At 47.5% G+C, this 26811-nt stretch overlaps 1 long non-coding RNA gene across 1 annotated transcript; it reads left to right on the top strand.

The window, feature by feature from the left end:
• Nucleotides 1-8917: 8917 nt before the first annotated feature.
• Nucleotides 8918-26065, top strand: LOC125619165. Its single transcript, XR_007350676.1, has 3 exons — nt 8918-9094; nt 17531-17692; nt 25611-26065. It is a non-coding gene; the product is annotated as an uncharacterized LOC125619165 (long non-coding RNA).
• Nucleotides 26066-26811: the final 746 nt, after the last annotated feature.

Raw genomic sequence — 26811 nt, 5'->3', positions numbered from 1 at the left:
CCGCTGGTGTGATGTGGGCCTGGTCTTATCTCCTTATATTGCCTGTAGACCCCACAATTCCTGGTCTCTACTTTAGTCTCTAAACTGTATCTCACTCACTCCCTCCCTTTCTACCATCCAATCAGGCACCTCTCTCTCTGGACATCTCGCTGGTTGCACTCTAGGGCCTGCCCACCTGTTGTGGACAGCTGTTTCGTATGGAGACCATCAGGGCCAGGTTTTGTGAGTTACGGGCCGGCTGTGCAGCTGCAAGCACTGTGCCAGGTTAGTGGCTGTCAGAGGGTGGAGTTGGGGGACTCTATAGTCCCTTCATATTGCTTCTAGGGCCCAGCCGGTGGCCCAAGATGGGAGTTGCCCCAACTAAATATGGCAATGGTGGCAGTGGAGGTTACCCAAGATGGCGACGTAGGTGTCCCAAGATGGCGTCAACCGCTCTCAGAGACGGGGCAGCGAGAGCGGGCCGTGTGGTGGCATTGTGCGGTGTGTTTGGAGATGCAGTGCTGTGGTGGGCGACTGTCTCCAGACCCTGTCCAGGTGCAGGCTACCACGTGGAGGGGACTATGGCAATGGTTACAGTGTCCCAAGATGGAGGCAGCTGGGGCAGTCCCGTGTTGGTTGATGGGGAGCTGGTGTGTGGCAGTGTCTGTGCCGGTGCAGGCAGGGGTCGCGCCCCGGAAGACTCTTCATGTGAGGTATTTGCAGCACAGGGGTGGGACTCAGCTGGGTGTCCACTCTGCCCTGGAGCTTTTGGTCAGGGGAGCCCTGCTTTGGGGATTCTCTGCAGCCTGAGTCACTACAAGGAACTCTTGACTCTGCTCACGATGTTAGGGAGCTGAGGGGAGGCCCCCTGCTTTCACCCTCCTGGCCTCTAGCTCCAAACCTTCCAGAAGACTTTCCAACCTCCTTCTGGTGGAACCTGCCCCCTGGATCCCTGCTCTTCATGTCTCCCAAGGCCTGCTCTTTCGCCTCGACCACAAAGCTGCGTGGAGGAACAGTGGCTGAAGTTTGATCCCGTTTCTGCCAGTGGGAGGTCCTGTGCAAGGCGCTCACACTCTGAGCCTCAGTTTCCTCAACTGCAGGATGGGGGATATAACAGGACCCACTGAGGGGCCTCTGCCAGCTAAAGGCGGCTCGTGTACCAAATGGCTAGACGGTCCAAGCCCTTTTCTCTCTGAGCTCACCTTGCACTCACCGGCAACCGTGCCCTGTGTGCCTCAGCAGAGTGCTCTGGTCACAGGAAACTCAGGCCCTGCACTTCCTGTGCTGGGGACTGCCCTCTGGCCCGTGGGGGTGTCATGGGCAGCTGAGGTGAATGGAGAGGGAGCTGGAGCTGGAGGAGACTGTGGCTTTCTTGAGCTCACACAGGGATGGTGGCCCCAGGGTTCCAACCACCTCTGATCCCACGACAGAGCCACAGTTACCTGGTTTGGCCAGGTGGCCGGAGTCCACAGTGCAGGGGATTAGCATGGTCAGGATGGAACCTGGGGGAGGCAGGAGTGAGATGAGGCTAGACAGGAGCTGAAAAGTTAGAAGCCTTCCTGCGCTGGCATCTGTTCCTCCTGAGACACTGGCCACCTGGGTCTGCACCTGCACCAAGGTGTTGCTGTACCATCATGTGTCCGGCAGCTGGTCCAGCACTCGGCAGCCAGCACCTTCTTAAGGGGTGGACAACAGGGGTAACATGGGGCACTGAGCCAGGAGGAAGAACATACTGCAGCATGGGATCAGGCGCCCACAGTGCCAGCCGAGGCATGGTGACAGGAGGCTTGAGTATCCTGGAGTCCTCCTGGTTCATGGTGGTGTGGCCTCGTGGAAGTTTTTATTAGAAAAGACTCACTGCTCAAATCAGAGTGTCCCAAACTGGGTCCTGAGCAGACTGCGGGATAAAATCACATGTCCAGAGAGATCCTGAGTCTCTGAGGTTCTCAGAAGATCAGAGGTGGCAGGTTCACATTTTACAACTGGAAGTTGAGAGTGGACAGTGGGTCAGAGCCTGCAGGGATGTGGACTCAAGACACTCTGGGAAGCTCTAGAGAGAAATGACTGGGTTGGCCATTCTGTGCACTGTGCAGTTCTCCGTCGGCGTGAAGTGAACATCTCTTCAGGTGCCCATTTGCCCCCTATCTTTGTTGATGAGAAGATGTCTTTTCAGATCTTCTGTCCATTTTAAGTTTTTTTTTTAAACTTATTTTTTAGTTTTGTGAGTTCTTTGTATGTTTTGGATACAAGTCCTTTATCACATGTGTCATTTATAAATATTTTCTCCTAAACTGCGGCTTGTCTTTGATTGTCTTAATAGTGTCTTTCACTGAGCAGATTTTAAAAAATTTGAACGAAGTCCAATTTATCAATTTTTTTTCCTTTCATGGGTTATGCTTTTGGTGTCTTATCTGAACACTCACTGCCAAAACCCAGCAGGGTCTCTAGGAGTTTCTCCCACATTATCTCCTGGAAATTGTATAATGCTGCATTTCAAACTTATGTCTAAGATCCATTTTGAGTTAGGATTTGTGACGGTTATGAGGACGGAGTACAGATTCATTTCCTCTGTACGTGGATTCTGGGTTGTTCCAGCACCATTTGTTGAAAAGAGTATCTTTTCTCCTTTGAATCACCTTGATGAAGAGCAGTTGGCTGCCTCTGTGGGAGTCTGTTTCTGGTGTCTAACCTGGTCAATGATCTGGGCAGCTATTCTTTTGCCAGTACTACCCTAACTTGATCACTGTAGCCGTCAAGTCTTACAGTTTGCTCTTCTTCAGCTTTGGGTGGCCACTCCAGGTCTTTTGATTTTCTGTATTAACTATACTGTCAGTTTGTTGATTTACATGAAATATCTTCCTTATACTTTAATTAAGATTGCAACGATCTGCCAATCAAATTCAGAAGAATCGGTCTCTTCGCACTGTTGGGTCTTTCAACACATGAGTATGGATTTCCTTGATTTCTAGTTCTGCACATCGAAACTGTGCATGTTTTATCTGAATCATACCTAAAAATTTCACTTTTCTGTGCTACTTTAAAAATTCTTCTGATATTTTGTGTTTATGTGGCAAATAATTGTATATGTCTATGGGACCCAATGTGATATTTTGTGTACACAAAAGCGAATGATTCAATCAAGCTAAGTGACCTGTCCTTCACCTCGTTACTTATCACTTTATAAGGAGACATTTCAAATGTACATAGACACCTTATTGTTGATATAGTCTTTCTGCTATGCAGTAGACCTCAAAATGTGTTCCTCTTAAGTATCTGAACTTTATAGTTTTGGTCTTCAGAGCCCCGTTCCCTCCTTCCCGAGCCCTCAGCCTCTGGTAGTTGATCATTCTGCTCTCTACTTCCATGTTGAACTTTTAAAGATTTTTTTTTTTGGTGCTATCATAGATAATTTTTTTTAAAGGCTCAAATCCCAATTCTTCATTGCTTGTATACAGAACAACAATTAAGCACATAGTCATGGCCTAGTGGTTAAGGTGACGAGCTAGAAAAGCAATTAACCGTCATACATTTACCTTGTATCATGCAAACTTGATAAAATCACCAAAAAATTCCACAAGTTTGGGGTCACTATTTGGGAATTTGATCATGTCATCTGAAACTCTATTTTTTCCTTGCCCATAAGCATATCACTATTTCCTTTTCTTACTGCACTAGTGAGGACCTCTGATTCGATGCTGAGCAGGCATGGCGAGAGGGGTCTTGGACCCTGGTCTCAATCCTGGGGGGAAGCCTGCCATCACCCTTAAGCATGCATCCCACGGGCTTTTGTGAATGTTCTTGAGTGGAGGACATTTCCTCTATTCCTCGCTGGCTGAGAACTCACCGTGAGTGGGTGCTGGAGTTGGCCAAATGCTTCTCTGCATCAGTAGGTAGGGGTGTATGCCGGTGTCCCTTCTCCCTGTTGTTGAGTTGGTGGTTTTTGGATGTTAAGCCAGCTTGGAGGTGGAGTTGCTTGTAGTCTTCCTTTAATGTACTTTTGAGGTGCATGGGACCAGGAGGAGGGCTCACTTCATTTCTGACTTTGACTGAGCTTCTTTTTCTCTCCCTCCCTCTTTTTTTTTTTTTTTTCCTGGATTAGCCTGGTTTTAAGTTTATCAATGTTTTTGATCTTCCCAAAGAATCAGTTTTTTATTTAATTGCCTCTTGATGTTGCTTTTTGGTTTTTATTTCCATTGGTTTATGCCCTAATTTTTGTTATTTTTTTTTCCTGTTTGCTTTAGGCTTAAATTGCTTAAATCCTTTATGTAATTTGCTACAGTGTAATCTTGGGTGAGCAGCTGCAGATCCTTCTTGGCTAACATATCCACATGATGCTGCAAGTTTCCCTCTGAGTGCCACCTTTGCTGAGTCTCACACAATCCATTTTTTGCTCAGTGCAAATATTTTAAAATATTTCTCAATTTATCTTGAGACTTATTATTATTCATATTTAATGTCTTTATATGAACATAATATAATAATTTATCGCATACATACATTATAAGTAACATTCATGTATTGTATTTATCTATATTGAATACATTTAAATTAAAATAGTATCTGCGTTTAATATCTTTAGGGTTCTTTGGAAGTTACACATGTAGGACTTTCCAGCTATTTATTACTGTTGCTTTCTTGTTAAAGTCCATCATAGAATCATACCTTGTATAGTTTCTGTTCTTTTCCATTTGCTAAGATGTATTTTATGGGCAAGGATATGTCTGTGTTGGTGTGAGTCCTGTGTGATCCAGGAGAATGTGCCTTTTGCTGTTTTTGGATGAAGGATTCTGTAAATGTTAGATCATTTAGCTGAGCGATGGAGCTGTCCGGGTCTCTGCGTCCTTCTGGATTTTCTGCTGCTTGGTCATCAGTCACTGACGGGGGTGGCCAAGTCTCCAAACACAATAGTGGATTCGTCTGTTTCCTTTGGTTCTGCTCTTGCCTCACCACGGGCCACGTGGGGTCCACACAGCTCCTGGGTGAACTGGCCCCTTTGTGATGGTACTTTTTATTTCTGGCAGTTTTCTTCCTTCAGGTCCACTGTGTCTCAATTAACCCAGCCTCTCCAGCTTTCTTTGATTCAGGTTGTCATGGGGTTTGTCTCTCTACCTCTTCAACTTTAACCTGTCAGCGTCTTTGTATCTAAAGTGTACTTATCTCAAACAAGGTAGAGTTGGGTCTTGTTCTTATCCATTTTGACGATCTCTGTCCTTTTTAAAAATTAGTTTATTTCCTTGTTCAAATTAGTTATTCACGGCAGCAGAATGCATTTCAGTTCATAGTACACAAATGGAGCACAATTTTTCATTTCTCTGGTTGTACACAAAGAAGAGACACACCCTTCATGTCTTCACACATGTCCCTAGGGTAATGATGTCTGACAATCTGTGTCTTTTAATTGGTACAGTTAGTCCATTCACATTTAAAGGAATTATTGTTATATTTCAATTAATATCAACCATGTTTGTAACTGCTTTCTCTTCATTGCCAGAGACTTATTTTTATGCCTTCTTTGGTTTTAATTGAATATTTTATAAGATTTCATTTTACCTCTTCTCTTAATATATTAATTATATTTCTTAAAAAGAAACTTTTAGTGGTTGCCCTTGAATTACAATATACATTTGTAAGTGATCTAAGTTTATCTTAAAATAACACTATATGCTTCATGTGTAATGCAGGCATTCCATAGGGACTCTTCTTTCCCATCCTTTGTCACATTGCTGTCATTTATCTCACATATCCACATGCTATAATCACTCAATACAATGCTCCTGTTTGTTATTGACTGAATTGTCCCTCCCCATATGTTGATGTCCTAACTCCCAGTGTGACCATATTTGAGGGTAGGAAATAGAAGGAGGTAATTTGGTTAAATGCCATCCTAAGGTCTCTGATCTGGTAGACCAATGTCATTGCAAGAAGAAATTCCAGAGTCCCTGCCCCCCTCTCTCCACACATATGTACCAAAGCCAGGCCATGTGAGAATCATCTGTAAGCCCCAGGAGGGAGACTTTATGGGAATGAATCACCTTGAACCCTGCTCTTGGACTTCCAGCCTCTAGAACTGTGAGAAACTAAGTTTCTGTTGCTTAAGCCCCATAGTCAGTGGTGTTTGTTGTGGCAGAACAGGCTGACTAAGATACTATTAGTGCTTGAAACATATGATCACCTTATAGAGAGATTAAGAATAAGAAAAAGTAAAGATTTTACTTTCATTTTTCTTTTCTGGTGCCTTTCCCCCGTCCCTTTTTAAATGTAGATACAACTTTATGGCCTCCATCATTTTCCTTCAGTCTGAGGACCATCTTTCAATCCTTCTTGCAGAACAGGTTTATATTCTTTGATGTTGTGTGACTGGGAAAGTCTAGGTCTCCTTCAATTGGACTGATAATTTAGCTGGGTATGAAATTCTAAGTCGGCTTTTATTTCACTCAACATTTTGAATAGTTTGCTCTGTTCTTCCTGTTTTCATGGTTTATGGTGCAAAGTCACCATAATCCTTATCCTGCTTTCTCTATGCTAAGGTTCTCCCCTCTGACTTCTCTCACAATTCTCTCTCTTTGGTTCTCTGTAACTTGTGAGATGCCCAACTGGAGCTTTTTGGCGTTCTCTGAGCTTCCTGAATACATTGTTTGATATGTGTCACTGATTTGGGGAAGTTCTTGGCCATTACTATTCAAATCTTGTCCTCTATTCTCTTTCCTTCCTTCTCTCATTCTAATCACATGTATGTTAGAGCTTTTGAAGTTTTTGTATAATTCTTGGGTGGACTGCTCTGTTTTTATCATTCATTTTTCTCTTCACCTTTAAGATTGGAAAGTTTCTACTGTTGTTTCTTAAAATCCACTAGTTTTTTTTTTCTGAGGCTGTGTCCAACCTTATGTGGAGATCATCCAAGGCACTCTGCATTCCTATTAGAGTCTGTTTGCTCACTAGCATTTTCTTTTGAATATTTCTTAGAACTTTATTTGTCTGGCTATAGCATGTTATTTCATGTTGTATACTGTTTATTTTACAGTGCTTAATAGATTAATCATAGTGATTTTAAATTTCTTGTCTGATAATTTCAACATCTGTGTCATTCTGAGTCTGTTTCTGATATTTGTTTTGTCTCTTCAGACTGATTTTCCCCTTTTTTATGCTTTATAACATTTTTTTTTTTTGGAAAGCAAGATATGTTCTATCTGGCAACAGGAATTGTGCTAAATAGCCCTCTAGTGTGAGGATTTAGTTAGTCAGGCTCAGAATAGGGCTGTTAGTATGTGCTGTGGCTGCTGGAGCTGGAGGCTTTAGATTCCTCTAGTGCCCTTGCTTTTGAACCTCCCAGGTCCCCCTCAGTGAGTCTAGGTGTGGGGCCTTCCTCTGTGCTCCACTGTGATCACCAACTGGCTGGTGTGGAGGGAAGCTGTGAGGAGCAAGTGTCTCAATCTTTAGATGAGGTCCTGGTCTTTTAGTGGCCTGTGTGTCTGACCTGTGATGTTCACCAGTGTCCCCATCCTTGGGTGAAGGCACTGAAGTGACAAGGCATGGCTTTCTCTATCTCCAATGCCAAGGTTGCCTCCATGAGTCTAAGCCACCAACCCCTCTTCTCTTGTCTTTGGTTGGGATGTTGCTGCACTCATAGAAATGTCAGTCTACCTAGCTGCTGCTCACATTCATCCTCCTAGATCAGGTCTGAGGACTTTCAACGCAGCTTTAAAAGAGACCAAGACTCCAAAGTCACTGCTCCCGTGCCCTAGAGTGGGGTCAGCAAGTTTTCTGTAAAGATACATGACACATATTGTCACTAGTGGGTCACATGGTCTGTTTCAAGTTACTCCAGTATTACAGCACAAAAGTATAGACAATACAGAAATAGATGGGTATAACTGTGTTCCAATCAGTCTACTTATGGACACTAACACATAATTCTCATACATCACCAAGTAGGATTCTTCTTTTGATTTTTCTTTAATCATTAAAAAGAATCATTATCAGCTTCTTAGGTCACCAGAAGCTTTCCCATCCCTTCCCTAGGCCTCCCAGGCATCAGTACCAGGCTTAGAAAGAGGACCAGTGGCTGGGTTTTGCATTTAACAGGACAACTCAAGCTTTGAAAGTGAATAAGATAGGATAGTTAATGGGTCATAATTAAGGCTTTTTTAAAATATAAAGGCCACTCCCTGAGTTTAACCTGTGGAAATATTCCAAACATTCCAGTCAGTGGGAAAATGGAAGTGGGGTGGACCCAGATGGAGGTTACAGGAGAGTTAAAATTCAAGGGCATAAAGGGCACAGCCAATAGAAGGTCATAGGTCAAACCCATAGTGTTGACACTTTTCAAGACCTGGTTAGCATAGACATGATCCACACCCCTACCCAGGAGCTATGTAAGCCCCCAGACTAGTACCCTTAAATGGCGACCTGCTGTCAGGTCCCCTCTCACCTGGAGGGAGTTCTGTCTCTTTTCACTCAAAAAAAGTCCTACTCCTTCCCCTCCTGCCTTCTATTGTTGCCCGTGGATTTCATTCTTCAAATTTCCCAGACAAGAATGCAGGAAGAGGCCGGCAGAGAGCTTCAGGGGCCTGGTGTGATGCTGGAGGGGGCAGCCTATCATGGAGAGCTGCCCCATGCCACCTGGGGGGAGCAGAGAGGGAGCGGCCTTGCTGGCCCTGGTAGGTTGTCCCTGAAATGGGCTTTCTTGGCTGCAGGGTCAGGCAGCTTCCTCAGACCCCAGCTGCCACCGAAGCAGAGGATCAAAGTTTGTCTCTATACTCCAGTTTCAAAAACACCGAAAGTCATGGAGGAGAGCCTCATAAGGGACAAAGTGGACTCAGGCTATCTGAAGGAACCCAGCTGGTTCTGCCTTGGGGGTGGGGAGGTGTGGGTTGGGAATATAATTGGTTTGTTAGATCTGAGGTCTGGGACCGATTCTCTATCTTTTATTGAAAGGATGTATGTAAAGGCTCTTCTCTGGGCCCAGAAGCCATGCCCGCCTGTTCATCAGATTTCATGGGCTCGGTCTCTGCCTGCTGACTCCAGGTCTGGATGGACCACGCCCCCCATCATCTTCAGGACAGTCTGCCTTCTCAGAATGCCCATGCTCCGGCCCACCACTGGGTGTGAACCCCAGGTATGTGCTGGTGTGAGAGCCCAATGCTGAGTCCCTGGACACGGTTGTAAGCTTTGGTGTGATGTGTCCCACTGCTCCTAGGTGCTGGTTCAGCCACCAGAGCTGGGGAACGTATGATTGAACTCATGACACAACTCAACTGTAGCACGCAACCTTTGCCTGGGCATCAGCAGTCTGCTCTCCTACAAGGTGCTTTGCCATGAGAGTGATCAGGAACTTGCAAGGACACCAGGGAGGATCACTTTTTCTCTTTATGTGGACTCTGCCCAGCTCCCACTAATGCCTTGACACATGGCCAGCACATGTGAGCCTGCTGCCCCAGCGGCCTATGTTCTCTGGTCTAGGGTCTGTGACTGCAAATGAGGCTTAGATGCTAGCAAAACAGTGGTTCCCCAGCAGCTCTGCTCTCCTGCCCCACAATGTCACTTAGTGCCTCCAGATGGCCAGGACTTAGGTGGTGGGGTCAAGGAGAGCCCTTGCCTTTCTCCAGCCTCCCCCATGGTGTGTGAACCGCAGGTGGCTCACACAAACCACTGGGGGGCCAGGGACAGCAAGAGGGAGGGCCAGAAATTTGCTTTTGAAATTCGCTGGGCTGTGAGGGTCTGAGGGTTTCCACCACTCTGTGGCCATTGTCCTTCTCATCCATTGCTTTTTGTGTTGAATTCATTCTAGATTGAAGGGCACACTCTTTGGTGGACCTGCCTCAGTATTTGTAGTTCAAGGAAAAAGGAAACAAGAATGTAAATGAATTCAGGGCTGGGCTGGCGAGCACTGCTGGTGGCAAACGCCTGCGAACAGCAGTTTAAACAACACGCAGGGGCTGCCAGTCACTGTGCTGGAGGCCAAAGCCCAGGGGTGAGCAGGCTCCTCCTGAGGTCCAGGACAGAGCCGTTTCCTGCCTGTCCCAGTCTCTGGAGGCCGCCTACCCTCCTGACTTGTGGCCCCTCGTCCTTCTCTCAGGCCAGCAGGGTGGCATCTCTGAACAGCGCCCCCATTCCCTCCTGCGGCCCTGTGACCATGTGAGGCTCACTGCATAGTTCAGAATAATCTTGGATAACCCCGCATCTCTGGATCCTTCATGCAATTACACTTGAAAATCTCTTCTGCTATTTAAGGTGACGTAGTCACAGATCTGTGGATCAGGAAGTGGACGTCTTTGGGAGGCTATTACTCTGCTTACCACAAGTGTTCTGCATTCAATTTTCCTTTGCTAGTCGTCTAAAGACATCACAGAGGAACAAGGCCCCAGAGCAGGTGGGGTCACAAAGTTAAACATTGTGGTTAAGAACTTTTTGGTCTCAAGTAACAGAAGCCCACTTGAATGGCTTATGCAGAAGCGGGCAGTTTGCTCTTTTTGCCATCTCAAGACCAGGGAACAGAGCCAGGGCCCAGAAAGGCTCAGAGCCAGGAACCAGAAAGATCCTAGGAGTTAGGGAACCTTCCGTCTCCAGGACCTCATGTCTGCCATGCTCCTCCTCCTCTGGACCAGGGGGATTGTCAGCCTGGCCACTCAGGCCCAGGGTGATAGAAACTCCCTCTCTCGGCTCACCAGAGTTTGGGGGGCAGGGTGTGCAGGGCTGGCCTCCTCTGAGACCCTCAGATGGCATCTTCTTTCCTCATCTTGCATGGTTATCCCTCTGTGTGGGTGAGAGTATGTGTACAAATTTCCTTTTCTTGTGTGGACACGAGTCATATTGGGTTAGGGTAACCCACACAACTCATTTAAACTTAACTATCTCTGTAAAGACTCCATCATCCCAAATAGTCTCTGGAAATGAGGGTTAGGGATTAATAAAGATTTGGGGGGACACAACTCAGCCCATAACACCAGTTTTCTCCTCTGAGTACCTGACCACCCCATAGCTCCTGCTTTATGTATCTTCAAGTGGCCAGTGGCAACCACGTAGCCCCCAAATACCACATCCACATTCCTCAGGGAGGCTATTCCAGGTCTGAGCTTGATGGGGCAATCAGTCTTCTGCAGGCAACACTGGCCATACATTAAGGGTCCATAGTGCAACAGTCAGCCATGACAGTCAGCCCCTGAATCTCAGAGGCTCCCCATAAGTTTGCTCATTCATGGCACAGCTCAGCATGGGGTGGCCAGAATATTGTCCCACACAGACCTGCAGGGGTCTGGACCTTACCACCAAGCCTGCAAGGAAACTGGGGGTTTGCTGGGATTTGTTGAAGCGTAGGTTTGCTCAGCTTCGTGTTCACAAGGTGAAGGTCAGAAATCGTCTTGAAACTGGCGGGCAAAGCATCTATTTCCTCTTCAGGCTAATAGCTCCCAAGGGTCACAAGCAAATGGCCCACCAAGTGTGTCATCATTAGGGGGACCTCCTGGCTTTTTTGTCCTGGGACTGAGCAGGTCCCTGGGAGGCAGGACTTTCAAGTTTCAAATTGGTACAGGCCCAGGCCAACCTGGATGAGTCGATCACATCCTGTTTGTTTCAAGCTCACTTGCAGTAACTGAGACCACTCTAATTCTCCACCCTGGAACTAAGGAGAGACAGTGGGAATTGACCCTCTGCCTCGTCTGCTCCCCTGCAGACAAAAGCCTATTTTCCGAGTCTCATTGATCAAACTCTTGTTTGGCAACTGGCCTGAGGGAAGAATCTGTCCTGAGTCTTACTGGGCCAGGTATCTGCACCCTGCTTTTTGAAAAACGTGAATAGATCTCATGATTAGGAAATTTCAGGTTAAAATATAGACATCTAACTTTCCCCCCCAAGTTAAGAGATGTGCCAATGCTTGTCTGTATTTCCACGTGACAGGTGTCTGGAGTCGGGAGCAGGTTTCCCATTTTGAATGGGGCTGGGGTCTCTGGTTGATGCACTTACCACTGTCCTCTGTGTCCTCTTACATCACAGGCCTGGCTGCTAGGGTGGGGGAGTTGGCAGTACGCATTTTGTTCCCTGACTTTGACCTGACCAAGCTTAGGAGATGAAATGTCAGCCTCATTTCTTCTAGAGAAATACTCATCTATTGGGGGCACTAAAATACTTCAGCGCATTTTAGTTCCCAGGGTCTATTTTAATTTCCTGGGAAAAAGGAGGCCAGAAAAGAGGCAACTGCAGGGTTAAGGTTTACAGACCACTTTCCCCTCAGGATTTTGGGTCAATTAAGCCCACGTCCTGCTTCCTCTGGCCTCATGGTACGTAGCTGGCCCCAGGGAGCCTCAGAGCTGCTAGGAGTGTGGACTGGCCATCTGCTTGCCATGCTTCTTGGCCAGGAGTGCTCTGATGCTTTGGGGCTTGTCATGGAGCGCTGGAATTTCCATTTATCAGCTGAAAAGAGGACCTGATGGTCACTTCCAAGGCCATGCCTGGGGCCTGGGGTGTATCTAAGGCTCATCATCTGTCCACTTTTCATTATGAATCAAAAGCAAGAAGGAGAAACACAGCAGGTGAAGTGGCACAAGCCTGTAAGCCCAGTGGCTGGGGAAGCTGAGGCAGGAGGGTCACAAGTTTGAGGCCAGCCTCGGCAGTTAAGGCAGGCCCTAAGCAACTTAGCGAGACCCTGTCTCAAAATAAAAAATAAAAAGGGTTGGGGACATTGTCCAGTGCTTAAACACCCCTGGGTCAATCCCTGGTATAAAAAAAAGAAAAAAAGGGAAAAGTCAGATTGTGGTAAAAATATTGGAGTGTCATGAAGAAAGTGTTGCTGTCCCCATTCACCTCCCGGGAGGAAACTCGGCTCTGACAGTGCAGAGCTGCCCAGCTGCGCCTGACCCCAGTGAACCCTGAAGACAACTGGGACAGAGAGAGAGGAAAGGGGAGCCCTCAACCCCAGATTTTTTGACCTGGGAATCTACTAAGTGTGGGTGGCAGGCACATGCTCCAGGGTCTCCCCAGCCAGCGGCTGGGCAGCAGTTTTCACTGATCACGTGTGTCCCAGGTGTCAACTGGGAGCTGACCTGGGTGAGGCAGGGCACCGTGGTGTCCAGGGCGAGGTGAGACTGCCTATTAGCCTTCTGCTGAGTAAAGGTGGCACTCGGGACGGGGAGGGAAGCACATGCAAAGGCTGCAGAGTGAGCCCAGGGCAGAAGCAGAGGTGACTTTTGGGGGTGTCCATGAAGCCTGTTAGGGCCACATGCCACTGCTGAGCCTGTCCCAGCGTCTGGGGTTCTGGGAAACCTGCCCACAGAGTGGATAGAGGAAAGAGGAGGGAAGTGAAGCTCAAGGTGGGCCCCCCAGAGAAGACTGGGCGTGGTTCCCAGAGGGCAGCCAGCACTGGGCCAGCAGAGCAGAGTCCTGCCATCAGCGAAGGGTCTGAGGCATGCAGTTATCTGCACCCAGGTGGGCTGAATTTGTGCTATCAAGTCTTTCAGATCACCAGAGACTCCCCTCCCACCAGGCTTGGGGGCAGGTCACAGTGTCCAGGTGGACGCTCTGATGACTCTCATGCTCTCAGTGGAGGTGGGTGGGCAGGAAGGGGCTCATCTTTGCTCCCCTGTGACTCAGTCATCCTTTCCCTTTGACTCAGTCATGCCCTTTCCCTGCTCCTGACTTTCAGCATCCGATAATCATGAGCTCTTCTCGTAGTTGGGCGGCAACCCCTCTTGCTAACCATCATATGGTTTTTCTGGTGCGGTATGTGGGCTCCCCAGACAGACCCTCAGCACCCTCCTCTCTGCTGCTTTGAGGAACATCCTCTGTTGACACCTGTGTTCTTCCGTTTCTTGCAGCCTGTGGGCAGGTTTATCTAAGCAGTTATATGGGATGGGGTGAGGCTGTTGGACAAGTTGGGAGGGTGATGCATGTCCCATTAGGTCGGCTGTAGCCAACCAGTCAAGGGACTGAAATACAGAAGCTTAGCCATGACCGTGCCTGGAATCCTGGTGTTCCCAAGCCTGACAGAGCCCAGTTTCACCTCCTCTGCCCACGTCACCTGCTGCACATTGCTGCTGTGCTCAGAAATTTGCCAAGAAACTCAGGAGCTTGGAGCCGGGATTCGACACAGTGGCCTTTGAAGGTGTCAAATCCAGGGCTTCCCAAAGTGTGGCTGCCTGCTGCCGGCCACCGATGGATGTGGCTCCAGATTACAGGAACCACAGGCTGAGCTGCCCTTTCCCTTTCCCAGGCTTTTAAATCCCTCTAACGACCTCAAAGACAGTTCTGTCTCAGAGCTAATGTATCTTTACCCTCTCGCTAACATTTGATGACCCCTCTTTTTAAGAAAGAGGGTAGGACAGATGATATAGGTGGGGTTATGCCACCAGAGATGGGTTACATTTAGAAAATCTCCTCCTATTTATGATATGGCTATTTTTTCCCTATTTAAAGTTGTTTTTCATTTAAGGTGGTAATTTAAAATTTACTTTTAAATACATTCAGGCAACAATCAAGAGTTCATTTAGAGGAAACTAGAAACCTTGTTCACTGACCTCAGGGGATTGGTTCAATGAAGGACTAAATCCCTTCAAGGAATCAAACACTGAAACTGAGAAATAACAAATTACAGTATTTGTCAGAGAGTTCCATTTTTTAGACAAGTTGGTAGTTGGTCCGAGTTGGTAGTTGGATAGTATGCTAACGTGCACCTGTGATTGTGAGTGGTTAATGTTAGCTTTCTTGCTGTTATTAATATTTTATGGCATATCAGCAGAACTGAAATTTGAACCAGCTTTTCCAGGACTGCACATGGGTCTTAGCTTCAAAACTTTCTAGTCGGTGACTTTATGTAAACCAGCTCTGTGTCTCGGTTTCCTTATCTGTAACATGGGGATGCAACCAGTGCTTTACACCACATGGTGCCCCATGAATATTTATATCTTTTATGAATCAGTTTTAAAAGTTTTAATTAAAGAATAGTAATTTGCTCATGTTTATTGCAAGGCTAATGTGAGGCAAACAAAACGAATGAAATGTTTTTAAAAATATTAGATGCGACAGGAACATTATTTATTTTATCATTTTGTCTTAGGATGATCATCCTGGTTCTGCTGGGACGAGGACACTGAGGCTCAGAGAAAGACCCAGGGCATGTGCACAGCCATATCCAAGCCTGCCCATGGCCCAAATCCAACCCGTTCCTCATTCCTTGTAGTTTCAGAAGTAGCAACTCTAGTTTGCTTGGGGCTTTGCAAAGGAAGGAATAGGGGACGAATTTCCCTAAATAAGTATCCCTGAGCCTGTTTCCCTGGGACAGTTTGTCTTCTATGAGGCTTTTTGAAAGGGCAACTGGGAATGCTGTGCTTTCCCTGGGAAGTCCCCCCTTTTCCTCTCTGAGGTGGCCCTAGAAGGGGTGTTGGCCAGCAGCCCCTGTGGGGTTGACCCCAAAGAGCAGAACCTTTCCCCGCTGAACCCCAGATCCACCGAATGCGCCTTTCTGCAGGGATCCATGAGCTGGTGGCAGCATGGGGAAGGCCCCCTGCCCATGGGGAGGGGAGGGAAAGCACCAGCAGCCCCCAGCTGGCCTGTGGAGTTCAAGTGCTCTTGAAAGGGCCACAACCACCTCTGACAAGAACGGGGAAGCTGAAATGGTCCTCCTGTCTCCCTGGGCTGCTCCTGGGATGTCTCTGATGCTCTCCACCAGGTTCTCCTGAGGGACAGGTGGGGAGTCCTGAGGGAAGGAGGTGGCTGGTGAGCAGCAGGATGGGATCTCTTCCCTTTTTGTTGTACAGAGACTTCAGGCTCCAGCTCCTGCCTCTGGCTGTAGCTAGTCCCAGGGACCATAATGCTGGACAGTGATCACGACAGTGCCTTCGAGGACATCTCTGGTGTCCCCTCCCAGAGATGAGCATCAAAAACCATGCTGGCTTGTTCTCAGAAGAGCCATGCGGTTACCCCAGTTTGCAGGTGAGGAAATGAGGCTCTGAGAGATGTGCTGAGGACCTGGCTCCGCGTGGTCAGCTGTGACTGGGGGCAGACCCTGTGGCTCCCAGCCTTTGCCTGGACTGCTCCACCATCCTGCCAGGAGCCTGGTTCTTAGGGAAAGGCAGCTCTGTATCAGACTGTCCTGAGGAGCCAGAGAGGGTGTGATCCCCAGGGAGCCACCGAAGGTACAGATGTCCTCTGCAGTTGTGGTCCAGGAGCGGGTATCTGCCTGAGCCCTCCTCCCCCATCCTTCCTTCCCACCCTCTTCCTTCTTTCTTCTCTCCCCCTCTTTCCCTTCGTTCCTCTTTCCACAAACATTTATTGAGCACCTACTGGTACTGGCCCTGCACTGGGCAGTGGTGTAACTCCAAGAGGAACTGACCTGGCCCTTTTTCTTTCTTTCTCTCTTTTTTAAAAATATTTTTTAGTTATACATGGACATGGTATCATTATTTTGTTTGTTTACTTTTATGTGATGCTGAGGATCAAACCCAGTGCCTCACACATAGGAGGCAAGCGCTCTACTGCTGAGCCACACCCCAGCCGCCCTGGCCCCTTTTCTTGTGGGGGACACAGGCTGGTGGGGAGACAGATTGTCACCCAATAAAGACCATGCGGGTGGCAGCTGCTCTAAGCGTGAGGTCCCGCAGGAACACAGATCAACGTGGCCTCCTGCTGTTCACTGGCTGGCTGGCGGGTTCTGTTCCAAGTGACGCTGTGTTTGTACCCATCTCCCTCGAACATTTGATCTGTTCCAATAAAATCCTCCCTGTCTGAATGCTGGGTGACGGAAGCTCTTCCATTCAGTGATTCAGATGGCGCGCCTGGCAGCCAACACGGGCTGCTGGTCGAGGTGTCCCCTGCCACCTTCTGGGGTGGTGCTGGGAGCCATTAGCCAAGTAGGTATGACAATTTCCTTGCCAGCGTACCCCATGTTGCAGTGACATTGAATGTAGGTGACCTTGCTCAAGGACCAAGGCGGATTAGGGCGTTCCCGGTTTAGGTTCCAGGTTTAAGGTTTAAGATTATTCCTGCTGGGAATAGGGCGTATCCTGCTGCCTGAGTTCCCCTTGAGTTCTCACGGGATTCAGACAATATATTTTGGGAGACAGAAACCCAGTGGAGGTGGATTTGGGCAGAGAACGTGGATTTCCCCAGAACGTGATTATAGACGGCTGGTGTGAGTTCGGGAATAAAGAGTTGCTGTTTGAATCTACAAGCTGTGTGGTGGCTCGTGATTGTGTGCCCAGCCAGACTGCGGCAGGGTGGGAACACGTTCTCTTTCCTGATGGACCACAAGCCACAAGCTTCACAAGATCCCTTAATGGTGGGAACAGCATCCCTTTGGGCAGTAGCAGGGCTCACCCAGTGGAAGGACTCATCCAAGTCTGGACAGAGCTGGGCCCATGGCCATGGCCTCCTAGCTCCTCGTGCACGGCTCTGTAGACCTTGTGGACTAACAATAGACCAGGACCTGAGCAGCACAGTTAATAAGCTTGATCTGTTCAATATCGATGCTACTATTCCAAAGTAGACTCCCCGTTCCTCGGCCTATGGAATATTCTCAATGTTGAGTTACGCACTTGGTTCACCTGAGAGTTCTTGTCTGCACCAGGTAGCAAGCCTGCCGCCCATGACCTGGACAGCCAGGAGGTGCACGCCCACCCCAGGAGGTCAGGGTGCGCTGCTCCAGAGGGCCTTGTCCTTCGCTGCTCTGCGCTCTGCCTTTGGACACAGCCTCCCTCTTCAGTCTGGCTTCAGGGAGGCAGCAACTGAGGTAGGAGCCCTGGTTCCCTTTGCTGGGAGAGAGGGAGGGACTTCACCACCCAGGGAATGGAAGTCTGCACGTGCCTGCTCTCGAGTGCAGAAGAGGGTGCCAGCAGAAAGCACAGACTGGCCTCAACCTGGGGCCTCCCAGAGCCATCACTATTGGCCAAGACTACTCGTGATTCTCCCTGGACCTGGGACGGGGCCAGCCTCTCCATGGACTGCTTGGGGGTAGGTATAGTTCTGGGAGCCAAATAGGGGCAGGTTGGCAGGGAGGAAGCTGAAGAGAAGCCAAGGAAGTCCGCTACTTTGGCCAAGATGAAAATGTCAACAGATTCTAGAGAGGAAGTGACTTACAGGCCAGAGCCTCTGCCAGTATGTGTCAGGTATTTGCAGGATGACTAGATGCCCTGCCCCCTTTTAGAAAAGTTGACCTCTGTCTTCCATAAGGTGAGGTGCACAGGGTCAGAGGACACCCTGGTAAGTTCTTAAGCACAAGCAGCCACCAGGCCACCTCCTAAAGGCCCCTGGGTACCATTTCTCAGTCAATGTCCCTCTCTCCCAGAGGCAACTACTACATGCTGAATTGGCTTGAGGAACTTTTAAAAATCCAGGCACATACACCGGCTTGTCCCTTCTCAGATCATAAGCAAACGGAATTCTTCAGAGGGATTCTGCTCTGTCGGCTTCCTTTGCTCCACGTACTCAGGGGCATCCATACACACACTGTGCACAGCAGTCTGGTTCATATTTATTTCTGCATGATATTTCTTTGTGTGAATTTGCCATAGTTTAATTATCCTTTCTTTCACTGGGAAATTTTAAAACAGGCTCTTCTAAATAATTATTAGATTGGAGAGGAAATAAAAACCTAAGTTTGGCTTACTTAGATATTAATATATCATAGCAATACTTTGGATGTAGCCAAAGCCATATATAGAGGAAAATCTATAGCCTAAAATGTTTTTTATTGTATATTTAAAAAGAATGAGGGGATATGAATTACTAACAATTCAACTAAAGAATATAGAAAAGGGATGAGAAAACAGAAAGTTATATTATTAGGGGTTAATGTGATTCATTAGGAAAACCTGTGAAGTTAATAAGTAAAATAAAGGGCTGATTAATAAAGAAGACAATCATTTCATAGATTTGTACAATAAAAAAGTAAAACAAATATCTACCACATAAAAATAAAAAACTATGTAACATCACAAGACTTAAAAAAATATATTGAGAGTACTTAAAAATCTAGAGAAATGACAGATGACTTTCTTGAATAATATAAATATGCAAAATTGACTCAAGAAGACTTTCAAAAAAGCCCTGAATAGACCAACAACCATAGAAGAAATTTAAAAGTTTATCAAAGATATGCATTTAAAAAATCCTTTAAAGGAATTTGATTTTACATGAAGGGTCTCAAACTAACCTTCAAAGACGAGGTCATTCCATTTAGACTTTTAAGAGACCATTGAAAAAGATAAGAATTTTGATGCTGGTACCATCACATGCTGGGACCAACCAATTTTGAGACACCTACAAATACACATACAGATCAGACTGGGCGGGGGAGGATTCATGGGCCGCGAGCGCTGGTGTAGATATCCACCATGAAGGATGGTCTCACATTGACTCTGCCTGACATGTCAAAGGCCAAGAATTGAATGATTGTGTCTGATTTCCTAATTTTTCAATGCCAGCCATAAATGCATCTTTTTTAAGACCCAATTGAGACCAAATTGAATTTGCTGATTGGATCTGGCCATCAATTCAGAATCTTTGTTAAAATGAACTTGGATTCATGATCTGAAATGAGGAACCAGAAGAAGGAAGAACTTCTTGCTGTCAGCTTTGGTGTCTCTGAAAAGAAAGTCCAGCTACTCACTGTCCAATAGGAGTAGAGTGTGAGCCACACCAAGTGACTTTATTTCTATTAGTTTCTATTAGTTATGTTAAAATATTAGAAATGGTTGAAATTAAGTTTTAAAAAGTTTTAACTATACCTAAGATATTGCCATTTTAAATTATTGACAAACTATTTTACGTTTTTTTTGCTTTGACTTAAATCTTTAAAATTTACTGTATTTTACATTTACAGCACATTTCAATTTAGCAGCTATTTTAAAAATCAAAAATAGTTGATCCATATTTAGATTTCATAAAGTTTGCATTTGAAAAAATGGATTTCCACACCCACATGGTTCCTGACATATTTAAGTTTTCCAGGGACTGATGGTGCATTAAAAAATGTCATTTTTCTTTCACATTATGTCCACGTTGACAATACTGGTCTGTCTTTTTTAAGAGAACTGATTGGACTTTGAAACAAAGCTTATTGGTTTCAAAAGTGTCCAAGTTAAGTAAATTCACTAATTTTTGTGCTGAGGATTATCCACATGTGGAAAACCTGTGAGAATCGTGATTGTGGATTCTTGTTGTACTGATGCTTTTGCAGTCAATTTACACAATGCTGTCAATGGCCGCTAACATCTTCTGCCTATTGATTCATACTGGAAAAAAATGTGAGAATCATGATTATTGATCTATATTGTGAAAGACTCCCACTTCAGCAAACGCTGAGTCCTCCAGCCAGGTCTCTGATCAGCTTTTCCATTTTACGAAACTTGAACTTTAGCCCTTTCACATGGTGCATGGTAGCAACAGTGAGAAGACTTGAAATCGTGTGTGTGTGTGTGTGTGTGTGTGTGTGTGTGTGTGTGTGTCTTTAATGATTGAATGGTTATTGAATCCTTGGCAAGTCTACCTTCTGTTTCAAAGAAATCTTGAATTGGAGCCAACACTACAGTAAGTCTTTGTAAGGCTCTTTCGTGACTCAGCCAACGGCAAAGATCATTAAGTTCATTGCCTCCTACTTTGGCTGCTCTAGACGCTCAGGGTGACTCATGGACTTTGCACGTAAACACGGAGAGATTTTAAGTACCGTATCCATGGCGCTCTCAGAATCTGCTCCAGAGCTGAAGGCAAATATTTTCACTGTGTTTCATTTTATGGAACCAAGCCCTAAGGGGGGGACTCGGTCTCATGCTTAATGTTCCAGTCAATCTGGATTTTTGATGGGATGTACCTGTATCTGTCAAGGTAGAGCTGAGTTTTCTCATTTTTTAGCTGAAATTCTTCTTGGACAGATGTAGAAGGTCCAAAATCATCTATGCTATGAGTTCAAGTTTTTAGACTATGAGTTGGCATTTCCTTGTAAATCTGAAAACTGCTTGGGTGGGTCAAAATGTGCTCAGAATGTTCACGGGAAGGTGACCTATCTAGAGATAAAGTATATGTGATTTTTTGAAACATCAGTCAATTGATCTTTGATATTTTCACAAGTGTTTCAAATTCTATGATTGATTTTTGCTAGTTTAAGTGAAGATCTTACTTTTCACAAAATATATTTTTTAGTTTGCATAGTCTAACAAAATTTTTATAACAAATAACAATTTCTAAAAATATCTCTAAAATATTTCTTCTTTCTTTCTTTCTTTCTTTTTAAGGCAGGAATTCTAGCTATTTTATAAAATCCATTAAAATCCATTAACATTTTTTATCAGACATTTTATTCTCGTTTTAGTTGATTTATTGGTTGAATCTTCTTGACTGTTGGGAGGAAATTTCTTTTCAGATTCCTTATGTGTTTGAGAAGGATGTCTGCTACTAGCCTTCATTTTGTTATCTTCCACTCAGCCCATAAAAAACTGCAGTGGTCATTGGTGGAATTTGGGATGTCCAGCTCTTCTTTACCATTCTGTATCTTCCCTTAACTCTGCGTCAGTGGCGTTCTTCTATTTTACATCTAAAACTTTGTCCATGCTAATTTTCCTTTTTCAACTAGAAAAACAACTTAATCATGCTAAAAAAAATTTCAGTTGCATTACATAGGTGTCATTGTAACTTGCAGTATGTGCATAACATTCAAATAAATATCTCACTATGTCACATTGGTGTAAGGAAAAAGAACCAACCCAATGGGACCGTCCCGTGGATCCTACCGAGGTGGACCACGTGTTCATGGGCAACACGAGAAATTGTCACCCTGCACTGCAGCACTGGTAGCCAATTCATGCAACATCAGGAGAATGGCAGTGCAGTGGCCAGAAGAATGGTTCCGCAGATGTCCACTCCCAAACCCTGGAGCCTGCAGACCTGTTACCTCTGTGTGGAGAGGGAAGTCAGGTTGTGGATGCAGTGACAGTTCCTGATCAACTGGCCTTGACCCGGGGACACCATCCTGGATCATCAGGACCCTGTCTAATCCTGACAGTCTTTAAAAACTGGAGGCTTGTGCGGCTACAGTCACAGACAGAGCTGAGGTGGGGGCAGAAGAGTCAGAGATACACTACTGGCTTTGAAGGAGGGGGACAGGGCTGTCAGCTAAGGAAGGTGGGCAGCCTCTGGAAGATGCCCAGGAAGAGATGCCCTAGAGCTCCAGAAGGGACATAGCTCGGTTCATACTTTTGTCACTGGGCTGGAGGTGGAGAGTGGGCTGTGGAGAGAGCCTCAGTCCCCTCATCCTTGGGGGTGATGTCCAAGAGGGGGGCAGTTACCCCCATGCAGAGACAGAAGTACGGCATGGCAGAGACCACCGTCACGCAGGTTTCCACCAAGGTGAGGGAAAGGAAGGTTCACCAGCAGAGAGCAGCGGTGGATGGCCGGGGACCCAGGGCGCTGAACAGCTAAGCGGAGGCTTGACCTAGGATGAGGTTGGAGCTGGCAGAGGTCTGGGAACCCTGGGTGGCAGGCGCCATACCCCTTGGGCCAGACGCGGCCTGTTAGGGAGTCTTTCATTCGCTCTGGTGAAAACTGGGGGCACCTGCCTCTACACCTGACTCACTGTGCCCTTCCAGGCCTGGACCACAGGCAGAAGGCCATGCAGTGGTCAACTGACCCTGACAGCAGTGTGTGGACACATGTGGGACTTCAAGAATGTGACATGTGCCCAGCAATCTATGGAGAAGGAGAAGGGAGTGGACCCCTCCTTGGAAGGTGTGAGGGGCGGCTGTTGCTGCCCTCGGTGGCTCTAAGTCGCCCACACCCTAAGGTGGGTTTCTTACCCAGCAGCACAGGTGGGGAGGGCATTTATGGCCTGTGGTGGGTGATGGGTAATGAGCTCTTGGGTCAGTGGCCCTCGGGGGCCCTTTAGCAGTTGCCCCTTCTCCCATTCCTGCTCCTCTCTGGCCAGCTTCCTACTGTAGCACCTCAGCTTTAGCCTCTGACGCCCCGGGGAGCTAAGTTTTTAGACTTCTGCCCTCTAGACCTGTGTTGTTTGAAGCTATGAAGTTTCTGGTAATTTATGACAGTATCAAGAGGAAATTAATACAGTAGTTCTGTGGAACAGTGAAGTCATCTTCACAGAAAAACATTTCACGGTTCGATTTTAATGTTTAAGTTGGTTAAACTTAAATAAATCTAGAAGTCCAGTTCCCCAGCTGCCCGAGGCTCGTGGACACATGCTTCTGGGGCCATTGAGCGGGCTGCTGAGGCCAGCTTCATCCCACACCAGGGGTGTGAGGTGCTGAGATGGGAGGTGTGATGGCAGAGCCAGACCTGGTCGTGAAATGCAATTACAAAGACGTTATGGGAAGAGACCAAGGCCTGGGGAAGGGGTCAGTTCTGCTCCCCTCTCTCAGCCTTTCTCCGGGAAGCCTAATTAACCCTGGGTCCCTACCTTTTGGATTGTAATAACTGCCCTAAGAGGCTGACTACTCCCTCCTTAAACGTAACAGCTACCTGTGAGAAGAGCCCTTTCTTCTCACTGTTTCTGTGAGCAGGCCTTGTGGTAGAGACCCTGCACAGGCTTCAGCCACGTGGATTAGGATTTTTTTCTAAAAAAGAGGAAAAAGCCCCAATGATAGTATGGGTCTAAGATGACGTCAAATAACCTATAAATATCGTGAGAAATGGTGGATCAGGCTCAGAAGCTGGAGTTTTTGTTTTCCCCTGTGCCTGCTGGTGTCAAATAAACCTTGGAGCTCTCCTCCTCTCCGAGTGCCGCTTGCTGCCTCGTGATGTCTCTTCCCGCAACAGAGGCAGGTGGGGGCCAGGTCTGCACGGAGGGCGCCTCTTTGCAGCATTGAATCTGGGTGTTAAGTGCAACTATTTTGAGAACGTGATTTAAATTCTGGCCTGGGATTGTTTTGGGTAGGTTCCTGTTGGAAATGGTGCCCTGGTAGGAAGGGAAGAGGTGACATTAGAAGAGACCTATGACTTTGTTGGGATCAGACTCAAGATAAAGCTGTGACTGCCAAGCAGGCACCCTGGGTTTCCTGGGATCCTTCCAGACCCTGAATCTGCCCCAGCAGGATGGCTGCAGGGGGGGACTCCACTCTCCTGGGTTTTGATTGCCATCTCCTCTGCCCCCACCATCCAGCCACACCTGGGCCATGCTCAAGCCTGGGTGGTGCTCGGGGGAGGTTTTTGGGTAGAGGCAGCTGCCCCAATCTTAGAACCCAGGAGTGAGTGCCAGCCAGCTGTGGAGGTTGGTGCTTGGTTTCTCTGATAAAGAACACACCCTAGGGGCAAGCTCAGCCTCGCCCTGCAGGGAAGAGCAGCAGAGAGGACTCAGGAGTCCCAGAAAAACAACCCCAGTGCTCCTTTGAAGTCCCTTTGGGAAGAAAGCACAGCACGTGCCACCTGAATCTTCCCTCCTGCCTGCTCCTCTCCTCCTGGGGGCCGAGGGCTCTCCCCTCTCTGTCTTCCCACGTCGACGGTCTCATCTGCCACATGGTGAAATGGCCCAGATCTAAGCCAGGAGGGAGGATGCCCCTCATTTGAATTTCTGCCTAGATTTTTAAGCAGCATGTGTCTCAAAATCATATTTTAAAAGAGCATAAAAAGAAAATGAACTGTCCGCTGTGATGGCTCACCTGGGAGAAACCACCATGAACATCTGGTGTGCTCCGCTCGAGTCTTTGTTGGCACGTTTGTTTGTGTGCGGAGACAGGAAGTGCGTCCACAAACATGGAGGTCTTGGGGTGGTTTGACGCCCACCTTTTTCTCATGTGACATTGCATGGTAGGCGTTATCTCACTAGTGAGAATTTCCCAGGGACTTGAATGCCCATGGCGGGTCACTTTCTACCCCGTGGCTACGCTGCCACGCCCTGGTTTGCAGAGGCTGGAGCAGCAGCAGCCACCTGGAGGAAGGGAGGGTACACTGAGGATAGGATACAGAAGGACAGAAGGCACATGGTCCTGGTACCAGAGTGGGAACTTCTGTCCCAATGACAACAGAAGTTGTCAACTTGGGTCTGAGAGTAGGGACACTCAGGCTCCAATCTATGTGGGTAGAGACAGAGGACAGGGCTTCACCCCCAGAGGAGGGAGCGGCTGTGGTGGAGAGAAAATTCAGGCTGGCCCCTAACAGAGGAAGGGACCAGTCTGTCCTTAAGCAGCTGAGCCAGGCAGCACATTCTGGGGTGTCTTGGGCCATCCTCTGCCTGGTCTCTGAGGTCACTGAGGGAGATGCCCACAGCATATCCATCGACTCAGACAACCAACATTCATCGAGTGATTACTGTATACCAGCTCCCACTGCTGCAGGGGCCGCTGTGAACAAGACACGGGGAGACCCCTGTCCTCAGGGAGCTGACGTTACAATGCAGAGATGGAGTGCCCAGGGCAGACTATGACAGGAGCTATCATGTCCTGGAAAGTGGGACAAGGGAAGCTGGGGCTGGGGTGATGTCAAAGCTCTGGGTAGGGTCACTGGGAAAAGCCCCCCCAAAACACAACCATCCTATTCCCTATGAATTCAGAATGGTACCTTTTATATTGTTGTAGCATGTTTCACATTTTATGAAATTTAAAAAGCCATTTAAAAGTGAGCTGGTAACAGGTTTGTAGAAGAGTCGGTGACGAAGGCTCTCATGAGTTAGTCTCCAGCATGAATCACCTCAGAGCTTCTTTCTGTTGCAGGTGAAGGAAGCAACCCCAAAGGCTTCAGGAGACAGGAGATGATTTGATTCACAAATTCAACCCGGCATGGCTGCATCCAGGAGCTCAGGAATGTCCCAGGAGTCTGCCCTCCCTACCTCCCAGTACTGCTTTCTCTCTCTCTGTCCACACTCAGACCCTGTGGCCCTGCAGCCTGGGAGCTGCCCCTGCAGAAGCCTGATGGTCCAGCAGCTCAGGGCCTCTTCCCTGAGGTCCCGGCAAACTTCCCAGGGCCCACTTTCATTGGATGGGGTTGGGTCGGGAGCCCCCTCCTGAACCGGTCCCCCAGGGGCTGGTGATGAAGACCCCTTCTGAAGCTGGGGGAGGGGTCACCCAAAAGCCTTATAACAGGGGAGGGTGCTTGTCCTCAGGAAACCCCAGGAGCTGGACAGGAGGGGAGAGGATACTGAGCAGCAGGAACAAAGAACAACTGCCCAGCAAGGCTGCCCCCCTCTGGCCTGGCAGCCCCCGGCCCCTGGGAAAAGTCAAATTCTGTTCTTGGGCTTTTCCCTGGTGATTGTTTTCTCTCATTTTATAAATGAACAACCAAATGCATAAGGACCATAAATCATAAGCGAGCAGTTCAAATGAGGCGAGTGATGGCAATCAGCGCGTCTAATTAAGCAGTTCGAGATCTAAGTGATATTGTTATTAAAGTGCCACATTAACAGCGCGTTGATCAGCCTTCTCTCTGCTCTGTGGGTTTGCTGGAAGCCAGCTCGCGTCTGATTGACGGAGAGATCAATTCTTTTCATAGAGGAGATAAAGTGCAGTTCCATTTAAGGGATGGAGTTAGCGATGGGGCTTTGGCCTCATAAATCACTGCTTGGTGCTGGCTTGTCTGCGCTTCCTTGACAGCTATCGGGCACAAGTAGGGTTTAGGGACAGCTCTTCAAGATAGCATGAGCACCTGGTTTTCAAGGTCTCCTGAGTGTAGGTAGCCCTGAAGTGCACTCGTTCGTAATCCCACAGCATTTCTGAGGGGCACCTGGTGCAGAGACGCTGGGTTTGCTGCGGCTCCATCACGGGGGAGAAGACTCACAGGAGGCAGAGGGGCACTTTCTCTGCCCTCTGGAGCTCACGGTCCAGGTCTATTCCAGTAGTGAATGTCTGTCTCTTAGGGCAAACATAAGAGGTCTCACCAGAGGATGCGACTTAGGCAAGGAGGCACCGGGGACCCTGG

The sequence above is a fragment of the Marmota marmota genome, unplaced genomic scaffold, assembly GCF_001458135.2.
Source record: "Marmota marmota marmota unplaced genomic scaffold, marMar, whole genome shotgun sequence".
Taxonomy (NCBI): Eukaryota; Metazoa; Chordata; class Mammalia; order Rodentia; family Sciuridae; genus Marmota; species Marmota marmota.
Note: the sequence above shows the minus strand (reverse complement) of the source record. Positions and strands in the feature narration are given on the sequence as shown.